General features: G+C 39.6%; 1 protein-coding gene across 5 annotated transcripts in view; it reads right to left on the bottom strand.

Moving 5' to 3' along the window:
- The window catches only part of LOC118244518 (transmembrane protein 263-like), a 193,279-nt gene that overhangs the window by 114,359 nt on the left and 57,352 nt on the right, over window positions 1-21,568 (bottom strand). For 2 of the 5 annotated variants that reach the window (XR_004777558.2, XR_007708334.1), the window contains one exon: window positions 5,358-6,390. The exons of the other annotated variants lie outside the window; for them this stretch is intronic. The gene's annotated coding sequence lies outside the window, so the exon portion shown is untranslated. Of the gene's footprint in view, window positions 1-5,357; window positions 6,391-21,568 lie in introns of those variants that run through there. 5 annotated transcript variants of the gene reach the window in all.

Here is a 21,568-nt window from a genome sequence, read left to right as displayed (position 1 = left end):
CTGTTGCTTTGAATATTGACTAAACTTACAGTTCCCCAAGCACACCACCAATTACTAAGAACATCTAAGCATATTAAGCACGTATGAAATACAGTAATGTATTTTACACTGTTTTCTATGCATCCACTTCTTTCTTTGCATGCATAATACAATGGAGAACATACCTGTGCTATCTAAAATGCCTGCCTGTCATAGCAAGTCAGATGCCACGTTCAGTAACAGTTACTGCGTGTTCCTCTTCATCCTCCAACAATGATAAAGCAGTCTCCTGTTTTGTCACTACTCACGACAGCCCAGAGGCATCCTATAGCTTTAGGAGAGAATCCCTTAGTTTTCAGATACGTACCACTGAAAACTGCCTTTCATAAAACTTAGTATGTTTGGGAAAAAATGTAGGTCACTTGGTAAACTGGAATCCAGTCTTTACTGGCTGGTGCAGTAACAGCTGGGATATGGGAACAAGCATCATTTCTTTCAGTGAAGTCCAAGAAATAAGAAAATTACCTGAATACTTACATAGCATGTCAATAATAGCCAGCATTTACAAGTAGATGAACTATTTATTTATTTAGAGGGTAAACAAAGGTTACAGTTCCTACTGGAATTTGGGTACTGGAGCTTTGGTACCCAAAGTTCCTACAGAAAAAAAGTGCCAGTCTCTCTGGCAGGGCTACTCTGTGCATCTGGATTTGGATGAAAATGCACATTTTGAAATTAGATGGAACCATGCCTAACTAAGAATTAAAGTCTTGTTCTGCAGAGACAATGCCTACAAAGCCTGTATACGTAACGCACATTCACTAGGGGAAACCAACCCCAATTGGTGCTAAGTTAATTAATTGCTTGGTGTTAACAGATGGTTCATATCTGAGCTGCGGTTTTCCAAATTCCTACTCTTGTGCTGTTGAGCCGTTTGGACAAAGCAAGCGAGAGCAGAGGAGCTAAGTGTTACACTCACGTTGGGTCCAGTGATCATCACGTTATCGTATCTGTTCTGCAACTTTTGTACACAGAACTTCTGGGGTATCAAACTTCCAGAGTTCTTGAGACAATGGGACGTAAGACTTAATCCTAACAAAAATACGTTAAGAAAATTGGTGTTCTGTGACCTATAGCCACAGTATTCTGGGGGACTTCAGGCTATAGGGTAGATACAGCAACTAAGAAATGAATCAAAACCGCAGTTCTTCTGACTAAACTATTTTTTTCCCTGCTTCTCCAAGATGTTTCCCTAGGCAAGTGTCGTCATTTCTTTTTAGTGTGGACTGAAAAATGTCAGCAGAGAAAACCATAAACATGCCTCTTCTATTCTGTCTCAAGTTTTGAATAAAGCTACAGATCTGATTCTTTACTGCAGATTATCGAAGTTGTTGTGGGGATTTTTTTTATTTTTTATTTTTTTAAATGATGCTACCCAACTGTGAAGGGAATAAAAGAGGGAAAAAAATCACAGCCATGGGAAGGCAGAGCACATCAGCCAGCTGGTCCTCAACATGGTGAGCAAGAAAATCCTGTGGGGTTCTCTCTTCCTCACCTCATCTGGTTTATTAAACCCCAGAGACAACAGACTTCACTCAGTCAAGGACACATGAGTTGCAGGCGGGGGAAGACCCTAAAGTGCAAAGCAGATTAATTTTTGGTTTTGCTATGACAAGCTGTTGGGGGAGGGCTACACAAATGCAGGGTGACTCACAAGCTCATTGTTCCGATTCCCCAGGGATAAACAAACTTCTCTCTGATGAAATCAGAATGCGCAGCAAATTTACATGACTGATGACTAGGTAACAGAGCCCATAAACTGATATAACTTACTTATTCTTTATATGCATCCCTTATATTAAAAAAAAACCTGAAGGTTTCAATTTTTTAATGTGTAATATGAAGTGTGATTATTAAAGACATTTTTCTACCAGTGAGTTCCTCAAAAATTATTCTAATAATCACAGCTGCTTAAATTGACTTTAACACTGTGATTCATCACCTTAATTACAGAGGCTTCCTGAGTTTCCTGGCTGTAGGATTCCTAACCATCCCACTGAAAACGCACAATAGGTCTTCCATAACCATTTCATAGAATATCCTGAGCTGGAAGGGACCCGCAAGGATCACTGAGTCCAACTCCTGGCTCCACACAGGACCACCCAAAAATCAGACCACATGTTTGAGAGCATTGTCCAAACGCTCCTTGAATTTCGGCAGGCTCAGTGCCATGACCACTGCCCTGGGGAGCCTGTCCCAGTGCCCGAACACACTGTTGGAGAAGAACCTTTTCTTAACACCAGCCTGACCCTACCCTGTTGTAGCTTCTTGCTGTTACAACTACAGCTCAGCAAATGATGAAGATGCTTCCAATATTTGACCAGTCTTAAACAAATTACTAAATCCAGGACAGACTCACCAAAATATGAATGCTTATTACTTGACCAACTGTTCAAGGGCTTTGATTTCCCTAGTTGTAAATGGCTGCATTTTAATATCATCTTAAAGAAAAACAAAACTTAGAGGTCTCCAACTTAAGCAAGGACAAGAGACACACCTCAGCTAACCTTTGGGCTTTGCAACACCACTGGCCATGCTTACGGAGAAGAGAGGAAACGAGGTTCTTTTTCCACAGTGGGAAACTGAGCCTGCACAGGTGGCAGCACAACGCCACTTGGAAAATGAAACGGAAAGGGCATGTTAAGGGAAGAAAGACAAGAAGCACCTATGAAGGGGGAGGGAGTGCAAAGCAGCACAAAGGCAGCATTGAGGTGAGAACAGAACCGTGTAGGTGATTTCTTCTTATGTGGCAGGATGACATACCAGCTAGGTAGATGACTGGTGTTCTTCTAACGGGTTTTTCTCTTAGGTTTCTAACATCACTCATTGCTTTCTTATTAACGTGGCATTTCCTTTATTGTTTTGGTCCATTTCAGCCAAGTAGCTCTGTGCCTATGAAGTCTACGTCTCTGACCTGAACACTGGGAGGTTAAAAGGTTTGTTCACAGAGCGTTCTGTAATTACTACAGACAATTCACTGTCGTCCAGTGGCTTCCAACTCCCCATTACATCTATTTTTAAACAGCTATCAAATCCCGTACAATACAGCAGCTCCTTGGATACACGGGTGTTTTTCTATACAGAAAGAACACAACAGACTTCAGAGCAGCAAATAGATATTCAGTTACATGTGCAACGTTAACAACATCTTTGCCCTAATCCTATCACCCAGTATGCTTTCAGAGATTGTTTTACACAATATATTACAGTTAACTAATTTGTTTATCAGAATCGTACAAGAGCAAATGACACTACAAACTATTTCCCCATATCAACATTTTTTTCTGTCCCAAACAGGCCAACAAGCCATTAATCTAGCATATTTTCATTATAAGTAAACAGCTGTATGACATGAGCTTTAAATTAAACCCAAACATTTGAGCCCGTATATAGCAGCATTTCGTCAAAATGATAATCAGTCATCAATATTGTATGTTATGCTAAACCAGTGGACCACATTACTGTATACCCATACCTTTCATCATTTATTTTTCAAAAGAATTATTAGTTATCAAAGTCCTACTATGGTCTAGAAATACATCTTTTCTAGTCTGCTGTACTGGATAATCTTCCTTGATTGCCATTTTGTATTATCTCTATTTAAGCTGTGCATAGATGCAAGTGCTTTGCAGGCTCGTTTTCATATTTTTTTTTAAAGTATTGAACACAACAAAGTCCAAAAAAGGCTAATTTAAAGAAAGTGTTTGTTCTTTGTTTCTTTTTATGTGTCAACATAATGGTCAGAGGATTTAGATGTTAAATGGCATGCATTATAAGTAGGCTGAAAACCCACTCCAATAACAGTGCAAAAAGTGTATATGGGTTTGATGTTTCTTCCTAATCCCTTATGTAGTTTCCATTACAGGAACAAAAAGGAATAATAAAAAAAATGCTGAGAGGTAAGTCAGAACAGCAAAGAAATTGCAAATCTTGTACCTACCATATCTAGCTGTTCCTAATATATACCTGAAAAATATACATGCATATATGTTTTACTGATGCTACATCACAAAACACGAATGGAGGAATTAGAAGTAGATTTTTAAATTAGAAAATCTCCTCTTTGAGGGGAAAAAGCAAGCCATTAGATGAACACATTTACAGTTGTTTTCACTGCTAAAAACAGATAACACTTTTGCTTCAGGGAACTAATGCAAAGGAACTTCCTTGAACTAGAACTGTGAACGCACGCACTTCTCTTGCAAGATAAAGCAGTCAGGCTCAACCTCAGAAAAAAGTTAAAAGTGCTGACTTTGCTCAAATTCCTTTGTTGCAAGATGGAAGATCTTTCTCCCTGGTCACGTGGAGGTAACTCAGTTTCTTTAGTTACCTTAAAATAAATTGGACTTCTCTTGATCATATTTAAATTAGACATTGAAACCTGTATCTTATTATTTTGTGATAGTGTCTGCATGTAATCTCTCCTTCCCAGAACAAATTACCGTCCTTCTCTTACTAAAATCTCTTACAGATATTTGAAAGTTTCTGCACCTGCTTGCTATTAACTAACAAGAAAGCTAAAGAACTGATACAGTCACTAACACTTTCCTTCTTCCTCCTGCCATTCTTATTTCCCTTCTGATAAGTCACTCTCAGATTCCTCTACTATCCCTTCTCCTAATCCAAGCACATGATATTAGCTTCAAACTACCTATCCCCTTGTTTCTGGTTTTCCCTACACAACCTCCAGCTCTGACTCTTTCATTGCTCCCTACAACGGCATTTCACCGTTCCCTTGCTGGCTCTCTTACTTTCAGCTCTCAGCTGCTTGTCAGTTTACACTTTTAGCTTCCACTTCCTCTGCCCCACCTTTGTCTGACAGCATTTATGGGACATCCACTTCAATGAAAATGTATTGAACAGCTAGTTCCTAGAGCCTAATGCTACATTTCAGCCATTGGTTGCACCAGTCAAAATGCACTTAAAAGAGCTAAATTAAGGGATAATTGACTAAGTCTACAGTTTTCTTCAATTATGGTAGAATTTACAGGAACGTATACAGGTGAAAGAGAAAGGCAAGGCAGTGCCTGAACATTTTTGGCCAGAGAAGGCCAGTTTGATAGCAAGCCTTAAGATGCTAGGGAGAAGACAGAAGGATAGAGTCCCAGGGACAACTGAAGATTTCCTTAAGGGTAGCCACACCACATTGATCAACACCACATTTTATTCGGGAGGTCTTTCTGCAAAGAGCTCTGATTTTGTGGATAATCTCCGTTGTGCCATATGGGGGCCTGGCTGGGCATACACCGTCTGGGCAGATTAAAAGCATCTGAAAGCAACTGGGTAAATGTGCACTCAAATAAAATCATGGAACAAGATACTGAAAGTAACAGGTTTATTGTTTGTCTTACACGCATAAATATTAAAAATGTTTGACCTACTTGTGAATGGACATGTTATGCCCTTGTAGGAAAAGTCATCTAATTTTAATTTTACTCAATCCAAATATTTATAGTTTCTTCTAGTCTCACACGGTAACGACAATTTTCTGTAAATTGCAAACAGAACATATTTACTCCCTGTTCAGTGAGGATAACTGGAAAATAGATGCACTAGGAAAGGCAGGCATTTTATAGGAGGGAGATGTGTAGAGCTTGCTTTGCTATCAAGACTATTATTTAAAAGTGAATTTCTTACGAGTATGGCTATTCCTACAAGGCAAAGGAAACTGGTTTGTAGCTGAGGTCTTAATGATTGCTTCTCTTTCATTAGCTGTGGGTAGGAAGAGTAAGTAAAGGACTGCAAACATGTATTCATGATTCTCATTAGCAAAAATGGCACCGTGCAAATCAATTTCCATGGATCCTGCTAGGATGGGCTTTCTAATTAGTCCATCATTAGACAGCTAACTTTTCACCACTTCTTAGACATCAAATAGTCCATCACCCCAACACATCACCCGAGCTAACAAGGAGAATTTTAATGAAAGCAAGTCAAATTGGCTGCTACCACAGAAAGTCCACAATAGGCTTTGTTATTAATCTTTCCCTATGCTCATTTCTATTCTGTATTCTAGTTTCCGTTCTCATAAACCTTTTCATTTGCACCAATAATTTTTTAACCTCTTTTTACTAAAGAATAGAGCAGCTGCAACATGGAGGAAAAAAAACTCAGATAAAACCAAAATAAGGTACAAGCTGAGATTGCTACTGGGTATTTCAGAGCTTTCCATCTTATGATGCTGAAGAGAAATGTCAGCTTGCTGCTTGTGGTATTAAATGGAAGCAGCCCGTGAAAAGCATTTGGCTGATTGGCTCAGCAGTGTGGTTTAGATGAGCTTCCAGCATGGTCATCCTGCTTTACACGGTGCAGATGCTCCATTCCAAATGGCGGGGTTCAGGCTTGAAACACCTATCAGCAGGCACAAAAAGGGAAACTCCCGTAAGTTTAAAAGTTATTTGACAAACACATGCACAAAGGAATGAGACAAAGATGAAAAACCCCTCTCAAAACTGAGCAGCCATTTTTGTATTTGAGCAGCAACACCAATGTTTTGTATTTTTTTAGTTGAGGGAAAAATATTTAAAAGAATAAATTCTACACGGACATGTCCCTAATTTAAAATAGCTGCTCCTGCCTCAAGGAAAATCTGCTGCCCTACTGTTCAGGCACATGCCTGCTCATTCCAATTTTCTGTTTCTCTATCATATTTTGCCTCCGTTTCTTCTTCATTACGAGGGACATTTACATGAAACAGCATTTTTGCTTTTAAGAGTTCATCTGTTCCTGCTGCTTATCCCCCCACCTGAAGTCATAATCCTCCGTTTGTGACGACATAATAATTTCCACTGCGACCAATTGTGATGCCACAAACAGAGGATTATGACTTTAGGTGGGAAATAAACAGCAGGAACAGATGAACAGTTAAGAAACAAAGATCCTGTTTTCATGCAAATGTCTTTTGTCATCAAGAACAAGGTTAGAGAAATGCCGAAAATATACGATAAGAGCAAGCAAGCAGAATGGGTACTAAAGAGAAACTCTCAGTATTTTCCAGAAGGCATTCAGCTGCTCCTTCAAATTAACTTCCTACGTAACTAGGAATTTTAAATGTCTCTGAAACGTAGGTAACTTTGTATTTGATTGAATTGCCAGTATAATGTGATCTGAATTATTGACATGTTCTCCCCAGCAGCTCATGCACTTTGCCACGGGGGTTTATGAATGGATTTTTAAAAAAAGGGGGTGGTGGGGAATCAGAAATCAGACCAAGAGGGGTTCCTGATGTCAAAGCTCAGCTGGGCTGAAAACGTTCCTCCCCTCTTTCTTCCAAACAAACAAATCTCCTATTTCAGAAGTATCACTAGCTGAATTAATATTCAGGTAATTCAAAGAACAGAAGCAGCAGCAGCAATTTGGTTTTTAATTTAGTTTGGATCAATTTTGAGACTGTTGCAGTTATAATTAGAGAGCTGCAATAAATAGTTAAGCTCCCTCTAAATTTATTCAGAGCACAGGCTATAGGATACAGTCCAAAAGGACACACCTAAACAAAACAGGGCACATTTTTGCTGTGTTTAGTGAATGAATAGAAAAAATGAATCAGTGGAGAAGAAAAACATCTGATACTATATTTCATCATGGAATAAAACCAACTCCTAAGCAAAACAATTTTAAAAAATCTCCAATTTTTCAAAATATGGACCATTTGCTTCAAAATGACACATTTAGAAATTAACATTCAAAATACAAGCTCAAAAACATTTTGGGGGTTAAATGAGATGGTTTAGGTTAATTCAATTTTTTCTCAGCTCAGTCACTGAACTTAACACATGGACACTCCTGGTGTTTACAACATGGAGCTCAGTGAACTTAAAGCTCACACGGCAGAGCTTCAGGGGAAGTTATTTGGTCCAAACTTGCTCTGCCAACTTGGTAGAGAATCGATGTGCTCCTAAGACCCAACAGTGGTGACCAGCACCACTCTCCTGTTCCCAGACCTCCCCCCAGTAAAACTTCCAGAAACAGTGAGGGGGGTATGTGTGTATGCATTTATTTAGTAAGGCTCGCTGGGAACTGATCTCCCAGCTGGGACTTCTGACATCAGTTTGCTAACAGCCCCTGTAAACTCATCTTTAGAAGGCCATCTCACATCCTAACAGATTGAAGCAGCTAAATACTAACACGATTTCTCCTTTGTTCTTTAATTTTTACTTTAGAAGACGCAGAGACCTTGGCTCAGATCCATTCAGACAAGCTTTAAGCAGTTGGCTGAAGCCTGGGATTAAAGGCCCAATTTTCCTAATCTTCCTACAACCACAAGACCACCAGAAGATGATTTATCCGTCTCGAGTTCTGAATCACCCGACCAAAATGCCTCAGTGGCTGCGGAGGGAACAGAGCTATGACTATGGAAACATCCCATCCTGCTCTCCAGTTCCCCTTCCATTCCCAGGCAATCCACTTCCATCCCACAAAACTGACAGCACGTTGAGCTGCACAACAGGTGATTTGTGATCTTCCACCATCAGCAACAAACTTTTAAACTAACAGTCACAATGCTATGTTAAGACAACCATTCAGTGTAGCCTCTGCTGCAAAGCAGGCAAAAAATTGCCCTGCTATTACATTGTCAGATTTTTCTAACCATTTTAAGGTCTAATTTCTGAGACTATTAATTTTAGACAAAATACACCTGTAGCTTCTGACCCAGGTTGCATACATGTTTTTGTTTGTTTGTTTTAAAAATAGTATTTTACTGACCTAACTGACATTTAGAAAGTAAAGGATCACAGAAAGCACAGGAAGAAGGAAGGAAAAACAAATGCATTATTTTTAACGTGTCTTCTTGAAAACGTGTTTTTTCATACAGCTGTTCCTTTAAGCCAGCAACAGACGTGGGTGAGGCATAGAAATTGACTCTAAAAACTGGTCTGTAATAATTAAAGCACACAAATTGAACATAATTAAGTTATACCAGCTGGGCATGTGCTATGTGTATTTCGATGATGAGGCCGGCAGTAAAAAGCTGTATGGAATGGATGTTAAGGTAATTTCTATACAATTTTCCACTTATACTAAATGCGCCGAGATACTCAGATTGTAAAAGGGTCTGAAGTGCAAGAAGCAAGTTTGTATTTAAAAATTCATTTAATAGATCAAATTAAAAAGTGAAATGTGAAAAATTAAAACATCCCTCCACTATTGTCAGTTTGATAAAATGGAAAGAAAGAAGGACAATGAAACAATTTCACTCTCAAATTTGCTTGCAGTTTTTGATGTGACCCCTAACCATAACCCTCAAATCACTTCTCTACAGAAGACAATTACCCATTCTTACGGTCTGTAAAAGTTACTATTCTTTCTAAGCATATTTTTCCTTCCAAATCTTGTACAGGATTGTACTGAGAAATTTGGAACCTGCAGCACCAGGCTAACTTATACCAGTTTATGTACTTTAAAAGGCATATACCATTTATAAAATGTCTCATCCTTAAAAGAACCTGAAACAGGCCTGCAGTCCAATATGTTATAAGGGGAAAAGAAAGGGCTACAAGGAGGTCTTAAAAAGTCATCTAGTCCACCCACAGTTCGTAGAAGAGTTAATGGTTATGGTATTCCCTAGAAAAATCGAACAACACATGAGAAAGACATCCAATAATCAAGACTACAATACCCTAACCTACTGCAACACCTTACAGAGTTTTCTTCCTGCTAGAAACAATTTCACAACTTGAATCTACCTTACTGTAGTTAGAGCTCTTTACCACTTCTTCTATCCAGCACCTACACAGAGTTCACATTCCTTTTCTTTTTTCAGCAGCCTTTCAAATGTTTGAAGATTACCCTTAAGATACCTCTGTGCTATCTTCTCTCCTTCAGACTAATCAGCCCCAGATCTTTGTCCTGCTCCAAACAGCAAGGTTTCCAGGCTGGATCATCCTCACTGCTCTCCTCTACACTCTTCTACTGCTTGGACCATGCACAAAACAGAACCCCACACTCTGTCTTAAGGATTACTTCACGCATCTTCTAGTATACACCCTCCGACATCCTTTTTTCAATTCCAAAACATTGAGTTAAATGGAAGACAGACTAGGTGCTAAGATCAGATCTTTTTCTACAACACCCCTGCTTAGCCAGTTAATTCTCTACTCTATTCACGCATGCTATGCAGTTCATTATTCTGAAGTCTAGGAAGCTGCACTTTTCCTTACAAGATATCATTCCATCTTCCTCCCAAGCCACTTCTCCTACCTGTCAAGAGTATACTCATTTCTCGCCGTGTCCTTCAACATATTTGCAGTCCCTCCCAATTTCATATCATTTGCATAATCCAGATGAAGTGTAGGAGAGCATTAATAAAAACACTGAGCATTGCTGGTGCAGGACTGACCCGCAGACTGATGTCTCCCCACATTTGAGAGTGAATCGGTGGGCACAGTGAGCTGAGTAGTTTTGCAGTATTCTGCAGACGTGCAGTCCTTCACATTGGAGACCACTGTGCTGAGAAAACTCTGTGAAGTTTTCTCCAGATATAAATACCATGACAGATATCTTCTGCTTTATTTCCCAAGCCATATCTGCAACAGATACTCAAACTGCTCCCAAAATAATACTCAGTTACTATTAAGCATGTTTTTGAAATTTATATTGGCAGAGACAAACAGAGCAATCTACCAACTCCTCACCAGAGGACCTCTGTCTCAAACTTTATCTGAGAATGTATCTTTATATATGAACAGATATATCCTCACATACACGGAAGGCAAAAGGAATGTGCTATTAACAAATGCCAGTGTTGGAGACTTGACAGGCACCAAAAAAATCCAGTGCTTTAATATTGCTATAACTGCAAAACCAGTGATTATGAATTCAATCCCACTATGCTCACTGTATATTAACTTTTTCTGTTCCTTAAGAAAGATGACGACAGGCTTGGCTTTTGCTTCTCTATACCTCAAGTGAATTCAGGCATTTGATTATGTCCATAGAAATGAAGTATTTTTGACAGCCTTCATCAAGGAGATGTCAAACAAATATTATATATGCATCCATCATTGCTACAGCTCTTGTTTTTAAATTATCTGACTTTAGAGAAATTGAGAAAAAGGTGACACTTCTAAAGAAGATGAAGTATACTACCTAATGATAGTGATTTCCTGAGACAATCCTTGGCAAAGCAGACGTTTAGTGACTATGGCAGAATGAAACATGGAACCTGGGATACCAACAGCTGTTAAACTTAGCACTTTAGACCACACTTCGAAGGAAAAGGACATTTTATTCATCCTGGTATTCTAAAATGTATCACAGGTTTTGTTTTGTTTCAACTGAGGAACACAACTAGCTCATTAGAATTACTAAGCCCATTTATTTTTCCATTATGGAGACAGAGAAGGGAAGAGAAGACATCTGCTAAAATAGAATAGCAGTAATAACGTTAGATGGACACCTATCTGTCTCCCTTAAAAATCCAATACAGTATTGCTGTAATTCGCTCCCAACAACTGGCCATCAATTCATCTTTTGCAAGAGAGGTTTAGGAGCATAAACTTCTATTGATTTTAATATTAAGAATAAAGCTGGAAAATAGCCACATGCAGAACATCTTCCAAATGTGTTTCATAAGAAAGACCTTAAGCTGCTTCCCAGCTTAAATCTCTGCAAATTTACATACTTTGAAAAGCTAAAAGAAATGCCTTGCTAAATTCACAACAGTGAGCGCTGCAGTAAACCACAGTAACCGCACCAACTGGCCCCACTGATGCACTGGGTGCTCTTTGCATTAAGGATGATTTCACACCTTCTAAACTTCTTGTATTCAGGAGGAAATCAATGTTTACCACCCAGAGCAACATATGGAATTAGTTCCCATTCAACCTATGTAAAGGCATTTATTTTCTATCCTTGAAAGAGCTTTACATCTCAAACTTGGAATATCTGGAGACCTCACTCAATGTAATCTCTAATCCTCCATCTCAAAGCTTTCTATCTACCTCCACAAGCTACGTTCGGGTGAATAATAACTTTTCTAAAGGAGGAGTGTATATTGTAAAAGCTGATTTTTAATCAACTAATAAAACTGGAGCCATTCAAAAAGGGGCCTCCGCTATCAAGGCCCAATACACTGGAAATATGACTTCCCCCAGCAATGCTTACCAGAAATTGTTTCATCATATATAATGAAAATACTTAATCAGATAAAAGTCACAAGATGCATTGCCTGATAAGAGTCAGTGAAAACCTGGGAAGAGATGCAATATAAGCTATCACAAATATAACAGAGAGGCTTACATGTTAATAAAGCTGACATTGCAAACTCCTTTTGTATTTAGGTCTCTACCCAATGTTGTGTTGCCGTTGTCATTTATGAACTTGTATATTTGTAATGCATCAAGTCAACAGAGCAGCCTGCTGAATTTAGATACAGATAACATGGGGCATCACAAACCTACAGTGACCTTTTTTTTCAGAGGGCAGGCTCAGGAGGATGGAGAGCGATTATACCTCACCATTTTAACAGCATTTCATAAAAACAGAGATCAGAAGACAAACTGCTTTAGTATTTTCCCTCTAATAAAATACCCAAATTCTGGAAAAGCCTCTCCAGTGCCACTGTAAACACTCCAAGGATATGCAAACATTAGGTTCTCATATGCTTGAGGAGTCACTGAAAACCTTCTCTCTCCATTACCAACATATTTGTTGGTCCTCGGTTTACACACAATACATGTGAAATAGAGGTATGAAGTTTAAGGACTGTCTAAATTTGAGGTTAATTCACCACAAGCAAAATTACTAACACAGCATCTGACAAACTACACACAAGAAAGGATGTGAGGCAATGGCCTCAGGTTGTGCCAGAAGAGGTTTAGATTGGATATCAGGAAGAATTTCTTCAGAGAAAGGGCGGTTAGGCATTGGAACAGGCTGCCCAGGGACGGGGCGGAGTTGCCATCCCTGGAGGTGCTTAAGAGACATGTGGTTGTGGTGGTCTTGTAGTGTTGGGTGAATGGTTGGACATGGCGACCTTAGAGGTCTTTTCCAACCTAAACGATCCCATGACTCTAAGATCCAAAATGTCTAGTTACATAGGTTCAATCTAGAAACTCACCTGGTGACCTGTGAGATTCCCAACCATCTCATCGGCCACTCATTACCATCAGCAGCACAACCCATGTATAAGCTGACAAATTGAGAACAAAGGCTGAGCCAAGAACTCAAAGCTTCAGTTCTTCAGTGCAATTTTCCTGTAAAATCTTGAAATAATAATTTGCTTTTAAAATCTCTTTTGCAGAATGTTCTCAAATATTTAGCCAACTTAAAAGTTCAGACAGGAATTCCACAACTTGACAAGCTTTAACTTCATTTCTTGAATGGCAAGTTCTGGATACTGAAAGAAAAAATGCTCGAAGTCTGCATGTCTGCTTTAATAGATCCATGAAAACTACTGCTGTTCAACTAATATTATCAGATTTATTTTAAAAAATATAGAGATAGATGTTTTAATTTCCAAATCATCTTTAGAAGGAACAAAACAGGATGACAGTTCTACTGGGGAATGCAGCATTATTAAAACTATAAATCCCACCAAAATGAAAATAAGTATTTTTATTTTTTCCTTTTAGTACTGAAAAGGGAAAAAAGGTTTCCAAGAAGTTCAGTAGACAATTTAATATTTTATTTAACTAAAGTAAGTGCTTTGCTTCCTTCCGTGCTTCTCTGGGGAATAATGGGTGCTCTAAAGAGATATGAGATTGGAAAGCCCATGCTAAATTCTTATTCAGCTACAGCTGAATTCATGTCTTACATCCAACATGTGCCCAAGGTACAATGACTTCAACTGAATTAAGTGTTGTGTAATGCATCCAGTTAGCAGGGTTGCTTTCCTAAATCATCACTGAAGTGGCCTAACAATCAAAAGGTCTTCATTTACCACACCAGAAGATTAGAATTTCAGTAAAAATGAAATGCTAGATTAAGAATTAAATTGTCTACAAATGACTGAGAGGTAAACGCATTTTTTGTTTGGGGCTTGTTTGCTTTGTTAACTGCATTAAAAAGGTCTTTCTAGTACTTAATTCATTTAGAGCAAAATTTTCAGAGATGTGCATTCACAGCATGTACATGTTACTGCACCTAATTAATAAAAGTAAAATCAACTGTTGCTTTTGCTTAGAAAAGTTATAGGAGAATTCTTAGTCTAATTTCCAACAGAAAAAAAAAAAAAGTACATTATGACTACCCCTACTACTTGGAGCTTTACCATTAGTTTCATCTAAATTCCACAGCCTAGGAACAGCCTGACATCCACCCATTTAGCAAGACATCCATCCATTTGTCTCAGTTGTGCCTGACAAATCTTGCTGAGGGAGCATAAATGCTGCAGCATGCCTGCCCAGCTTCCACCAGTACACTGGACCAAAGAACCTCACTGCACACTGTGGCACCAGCAAGCAGTTCACATGCACCACAGCTTTCTGGTGCCTCCTCCAAAGGGAAAAGAACAAGAGATTTACTGTTAGCTCTCTGTCTTGGAAGAGATTTATTGCACCCACGCTATTTTTTCTATGCAATAAATGGACACTGATTTGAAAACTGAATGCTTTAAGAAAATGCTTCAGTATGTGTCAAGGTTAAACCCGTCTCTGCTGTGTGACCACTTTAACAAGATTTGTGAACTTGCCTGTGCCTGCAATGATAAATACCAAACATATCCACACCTTCCTTCCAGCACCGCTTGGGTTTACGCTGCCCATCAGCTGTTGCTCCAGCCTCCCCATGACTAACCTCAGTTTGGCACCTCTTCATTTCCACTTACAACGCGTCCCTTTTCTTTCTGCTAGTTGTGATGGTCTTCTTCCCTCAGGTTTCCCACCTCTGAAAGCAGCTTGCCCCCTTGTTATCTCTTTCAGGTGGCAGAATGAGAGAGCAAAGAAATGGAAGCAAAGATGTATCATAATTTAGCAATGGTGCAGCTGGTGTATAGGCTCAAGAGCCCCTATCCATCACCGTTCTTAGGCCAAGATGAAGAAAATACCTTTTCTTGTCACTGCCTCATCCAGTAGGTGAAAAATATCAATACAAAAAAGATTCAAAAGCAAGGAGAAAACAAAGACCAATTTCAAAAGGCAATGTTGGTAACTGTTGCAAGCACTGAAGTAAGGGATTTCACAGCATGAGGAAGAAAAAACACATACCTGCTAGCTTTAAATTTGAGGCACTATGAAGCAGATTTGTTTCCATTTCATCTCCATATGACAGGGGTGCTCAGTAGGCATCTGTATGTGCTTCGGGACAGATTTGCAAATGAACAGCGCGTTTGACCTTGGTAGCACCTACACCAAGCCCAAGTAAAAACTACTCTGTGTTTCCTCTGGTGTGTGAGAGGACTTGATGTGCTGTCATCGCGAGCCTCCCACTCCAGTCTCACATCCCCTCCTCACCAGAGACTACACACTGACTGCTCAAGCAAGGAGATCAGAAGGTAAGACGCCACCCTGTTTTTCAGGACAGATATGCAGTACAAAAGCAGCAAAAAGATATGAGCAATTCACCTAGGAAAGCTTACTCAAACAGCTGCAGAGAGAGAGAGATTAGCAGGCTGAAAGAGCTCCGGAATGGCAGGAGCAGAGGACAGAGGAATCCTGTATAACCTAACTGATCCTGTCAAACCTGAGGCTGAGGGAGGACTGCTCCCAAACGTTTTTCCAAATCTCCTCTTGTTCTGAAAGCAAAGCTGTTGTGGGTAAGATAAAACTCTGTTTAATGTTCTGGCCTCTCCTGTTCCCTACCAGGGGTGGGGGGCATGGGTTTGAGCATGTTTTTACAGGAAAGGTGCAGAACGCAGAGCCGAGGCTCCGAGTGCTGGGGAAGAGGCCATCACGGACTGGCCTCCCTGCAGGAGAGCGCTTGGACAAGCGGTCCAGCAGTGCTGCTGGCTGCTCACCAAATGCCTTTTATGTGTCTCCGTTGATCCTTTCGGAGTATTTTTCCAGGCACTTGTAGTCTTATTTGAAGTATTGTACCACCACTTTGTTTGTCTACATACAAGGATGAGTGGCTTAAACTGGAAAAGTTACACAGAAAGGTTACTAGAATGATTAGAGCAATGGAGTCTCTTTAAAAGAGAAATCAGTTTCTCCTTGCAAACGCAGAGAGGGTAGGTGGAAGGGATAAGCATCCAGGAAGAACTCTGAACTACTTCAGTCAAAGGACAATGTTTCAGTTGGGGACCAAGCAGTTATAAAATGGTTGTATCCAAGTTCTGGCAGTGAAGTTCAGAAAACGAAGACTCTAGAACAAAGCTCTAGAATGGTTTTTCCATATTTAGGAGGAAGCAAGAAGCCTGCGTTGTTGAAAGATATGCCAAAAAGCTTATAAAAGAAACAGTGTAAGTGACTGGCATTCCAATGTAGTCCTGAAAAAGGACCGGATCACTGTTTGCATTGTTTTTACTTTCTACAAATACCAGATTCAGGTCTTCTTAAGTAATTTGGAGGATTCAAAATAGAAATCTTCCTCTAGTCAATCCATATTTTCCTCTCTTCCCGAGCCCCAGAGAGTGGCTACAGATGGACAAAAAGTTGGGTAGGATGTGTTGCTGTTTAGTGCAATTACATGGACAGATGCCAAAGTGATACATTCTGCTCATGTTTGATGTTAAAACATTTACAAAAATAAGGAGTGGAAGGAAAGTCTATACAGTGCCACTGCCTCATATCCCAGTCAGAATGTATTCCTCATTTTTGAGTGGCAAAAAATCCTACCAATCTAATTCCTAAATTAATCTACAAATTGTAGCAAATAAACACTATGCAAATAAATACTATGCAAATGCATATGCCTAAGACAGTAGTGATACCTTCGAACTCTCCTGTTCTGATTTATGGCATATTATGGTTGCAACTTCTGGTCTGTTATTACAGGTTATCAACTCATACTAAGTTGGTGAGAAGCACACCCAGAATACACAGAGCTCATATTCTGTGAATACTTCTAAGCTTAACACCTAGCACGCGGTTGTTGCTGTTATGGAGGAGCACACTCAATGATCCAATGGTCCCTCCCATCTGTATATTCATAAGGATATGCAATAACAGTGATAATACTGTGCGACTTGAGAGTCCCTTGCTAATAGTTACTGTGAATTCAACTCTCCTTTTTTTACAGCCTGTGCTATGTGGAGGTGTTAAAGCAAAACAATTTAAGTGCTACTATACATTTAATAAGATAAAAACAAGTACTGAACATTACCACTCTAGATGCATCACTGGAGTTCAAAGGCTTTTCATTATCTAACATATTTCATTTATTTTTTACCTAGGTAGTTTTAGAAGTGCCCTTCAAATCACATCCTCCTCTATTAGAGATATTCAAAGCAATCCTTCAGACTTCTTTTAAAAGCTGCACAGCACTGAAACACATGGATGCAATCAGCTCGGTGATGGGCATGACTCCCAGAAAGCAACATTCCCAGGGCACTCGCCAATTTTATTTCAAGTTCACACATGCAATATCTGGCTCTTTAGTGGGATCTTCCAGCCACATCTGTGTACACTGCAGGGAGGCCTGGTACTTCTGTTAGCAGATGGCAGCTGACCATTTCCCTGTATTGTCCAAATGGGAACTGAATATCCACAACGACTGAAATTGGAACATTTTTACATGAAGCACTGGAGAATTAAGTTAAAAAACAGCTACAGAAATGATGTTTAACTTCCTAGTCATTCCTCCTTCCAGCTTTCACTTAAACGTGGTGTTTCCAACCAGCTTTTTACGAAATACACAATAGGGATGGTCTAGCTTTAATGGGCCATGGGCCGTTACATTACCTAATACATCTATGAGGAAGACTTCTGGATCATTCCTCCTCTCTCCTCTTCTTCCAGCACTGCTTCACAGGAGTGTTGCCTGCAAGGGTCTAACGTGTTTCCCCTGGAACTGAACTATGTGGTTTGTTTTAGCTGTCTGGGAACCTCCCAGGACCACTCCTTTCTGCAGACAGCCAGAGCACAGCTCGGTCCTGCCCCAAGAATGGTAGGCTGAGATCAGTAACTCTAGAGAAAAGCTGGTTTCCTTCACAAAAAGACAGTAATCATATGAAGAAAGCATGCAAACACATCTCAAGGAAAGAAGCTGCACCAGCTGCTATTTCCTTTCAAAGGCTTCAGAGAAACCCAACCCATTTAAGTTGTCAAAGCTACTCATGTCAGGGAAAGGGAAATATATGTTGTGAAGTTACAAAGCAATACTGTACAGCAATTTTCATGTTTGTGCAGCTTACTAACATTTATTAAGGCACCAAAAAAAAACGCTGTATCTCGTGGGAATTAGTCAGGTTTGTTCCTTCAATGTAAAGGTGGAAGAGCAGAGACGAGGAATACACATTCCTTGTCTAAAACTTGAGGACAGAGAGGGTTTTAGAGAACAAATTCCCACACCTCGCTTTGGTGCTCAAATCATGACCACTCCATTGGAAACCTGCACATTCCTACACTCTGCTCCTGCAAATCCACCGTCTCTAAAACATGCATGGTCTATGCAATGAAAAGGAACAACGCATCAGTACCAGCCATACGAACTGTGATGTTTAGTTAACATGAAGACTTGAAAAACAGAAAAGCACGGACCAAAGAAACGTGTCCAAATTTCAATCTACTCAAGACATAAAATGACACCCCTGAGACCTCACCTGGTAAAAAGAAGTCAATTCAGTCAGTCCACAGAAGGGGGGCGAGAGGGACGAATCACTGCTAAAGGCAGAGAGGCTCCCTAAATTGTTCCATTAATGCATTCTGTAGCTCATTATGCAGGGGTCTAAACAATACCTTACCCAAAGCTGTGAGACTTCAGATAAAAGGAAGCAAAATGGAAAGAGGCAGCCATGAATAACAGAAAGAGCAGAAACAGACACACAAAGGCAAAAATATATCCAGTTTTGAAGGTAAGAGATCAGATGCCAAGATAATAGCTTGCCAATACCTTCAAAATGTCCATGGAGAGGCAGTAAAATACACTATTCAAGATGTTACCAAGAACATAACTCTGGAGAGAGCTGAGTCTTGCTACTACGAAAAACTTAGTTATACTTAGAAGATGGAGAATATGGCATCCTCTTCCAGGCAAGACTGCAAGCATCTACTCTCAGATAAACATTCAGGCATAAAATAGATAGGCCTTCATAAATATTCAGTAGGGACAACCTTGCATACCACAGGGACTCAGGAGAGTGTAGACGACCAGCTATGTCTTCATTACCTCTTATATCTGGGATTCAATTAGTCTGAAAAATCTGCATGGAATTACTCCAGCACCAATACAAAGAAACCTACCTGGAGCAGTAAGAGGTCATTTTAGCTGATTTGCAGACTGCATGGCTCTAAAACACATGTCCTTTGTTTAACTACAGAAGAGATGCAATATGGACAGAAGCTGTGACATCCTTAGGTAGGGAACAAAGTAGAGTACTTCAGGACTAAAATTCAGCTTACTTTCTCATAAAGCCATGGTTCAGGTGGCTTTGTTAACAAGAGGGGTGACTAACGCTGGGTGACTTGTAATTTGTAAATAGATATAGGAAATGACAGTTCAGAGAGTAAATCACTCAGAAGCAAGAAAAACTTAGGATTCAGACCTTGCTCTTCACGTACTTCCCCAAGAGACACTGGACAAACCACATACTATCTGATCAACTTAAACAGTGCTCAGTGTCCCAGATAATCAATTAATCTATGAACTTTGTCCATTCGTTTCATGTTTAGTCAGGAGCGAGCTTTTTTTTTTTTATCCTAATATCAAGAGACTTTTAAACCCTCCCTTTAATATTCATTCATTCATTCCCCTCCCCGCCAAACCTCAGCATCACTTTGAAAATTCCTATCTAGCATTAACTTTGTTATATTGCTGAATCCGAACAGGAACTACAGAGGCTACTGTCTGCAGCTAGACTCTGCTCCTTGGTGGTGCTGCCTTTCTTTTAGAGAAAACACATACATATGGTATGTGTAAGGAACACTGAGCTCTAATGAAGCGTACGAAAACAGAAACGAAATACATTTCTCAGAGACCCACCTTAGCTTTAAGCTGGCATGGGTACATTTCACAAAGAATACCCCCAGGCTGCACGCACCATCGCTACTGTAAACACCTGGCTTCAGGTAGCACAGCTTTGTGCAAGTGGAGACAAAGCACCTTCAAAACACAGGGGTTACCTAGGGCATAAGGGCTCCTTAATCCATTTAACAATGCTACATACTGGTAACGATCAGTTGACCTGAAGCTCTCTTATCACTAGCATTCAGCATGGATGGGACCGTTCCAACTCAATACTTCTCATGTCTGTTCTTGCCAATCTGGCTGGTTTTGCATAAGACCTTTATTTCCCAGTTCAAGTAACACTGCGGCTAGAAATCTAAAGCCTGGCATGTAAACTCACACATCCTGTGCTTCAGCATACAACAGCTGCAGATTTATAAGCTAATTCTCTTGTTAAATGCGTGCAAGATTGGCTCAATGCGTTTAGGACTGAGCCTTATGGATCACACCATAAAGACAACTACATGACTCCCAGATGACTCTGTTCTTTTCTGGCTTCCACTGAAAGGAAAATGAGGATTGTCCAGGTCCCATTTGTTTATGCAGTCCTCATTTACTCCTGGACAAAGCACTTTGATGTCCAAGCTTCTTCTGTGCTTGCCCTTTTTCATTTGTCTCTGGAGTTTTTAAAGTTAAAATTATTTTTCTACCCGCAACAATGGATTATCTTTTATTTATTTATTTATAATCCCAAGTATTTGAATGCTTTCCATTGGGAGCTAGTGACACAAGAGGGGTTGAATGTAGAAAAAAGGGTGTTTTTTTTGTTTGTTTTTATTTTTCAGACACAGTATGAAATATCAAAGTTATTTGGTGGACAAGGTACTCTAGCATTTCAGAATTAAAATTTAACTCCTAACAATTTTATCCAAGATGGAAAGACAAAGCTTTTCCTTGACTTCAAAGAAAAATTAATTTAACCTTATGATAGCTAAACAAAACTTTTCAGATTTCTGCAATATGATTGCTACGTACTATGTTCTAACAGAAATATCAAAACAGTAGCCAGAAAAGACTCAGGTGTTTTAAAAGAACAAAAAGAAGAAAACCCCAGGACCACACAGGAACTACCTCATTATCCATTATGCTGGTGAACAGAAACAGGAAAGGAAACCCTGCTAAAGTAGTTTATCATTGCCTCCATACATTCTGCCACAGCATATCCATTTTATGAAATGTTTGCATATGTTCTCCTACTACTATCCTCAGCTGGGCCGTTCTTCTTTTCTTACAGACTCAGAGAGGGCCACAGCAGTGGCAATAAGGCAGAGTCTCTGTATCGTTCTGTAGCAGAAGTGGACTCACTAGCAAAAAATCCATGTTACTGAAGGAGATGCTGACAATTTCAGTAATTTGTTTATCCAGTTGCTTTTGTGTTGTGACCTGCTACAATAAAAATGTTTTGGGTAGCAGGTAGAAGTAGAAAATAAATGTGAAAATGATTCATACAGAAATGTTGGTCTGTTACCAATTAATTATGGAGAACTGT

The sequence above is a fragment of the Cygnus atratus genome, chromosome 5, assembly GCF_013377495.2.
Source record: "Cygnus atratus isolate AKBS03 ecotype Queensland, Australia chromosome 5, CAtr_DNAZoo_HiC_assembly, whole genome shotgun sequence".
Lineage (NCBI taxonomy): Eukaryota > Metazoa > Chordata > Aves > Anseriformes > Anatidae > Cygnus > Cygnus atratus.
Note: the sequence above shows the minus strand (reverse complement) of the source record. Positions and strands in the feature narration are given on the sequence as shown.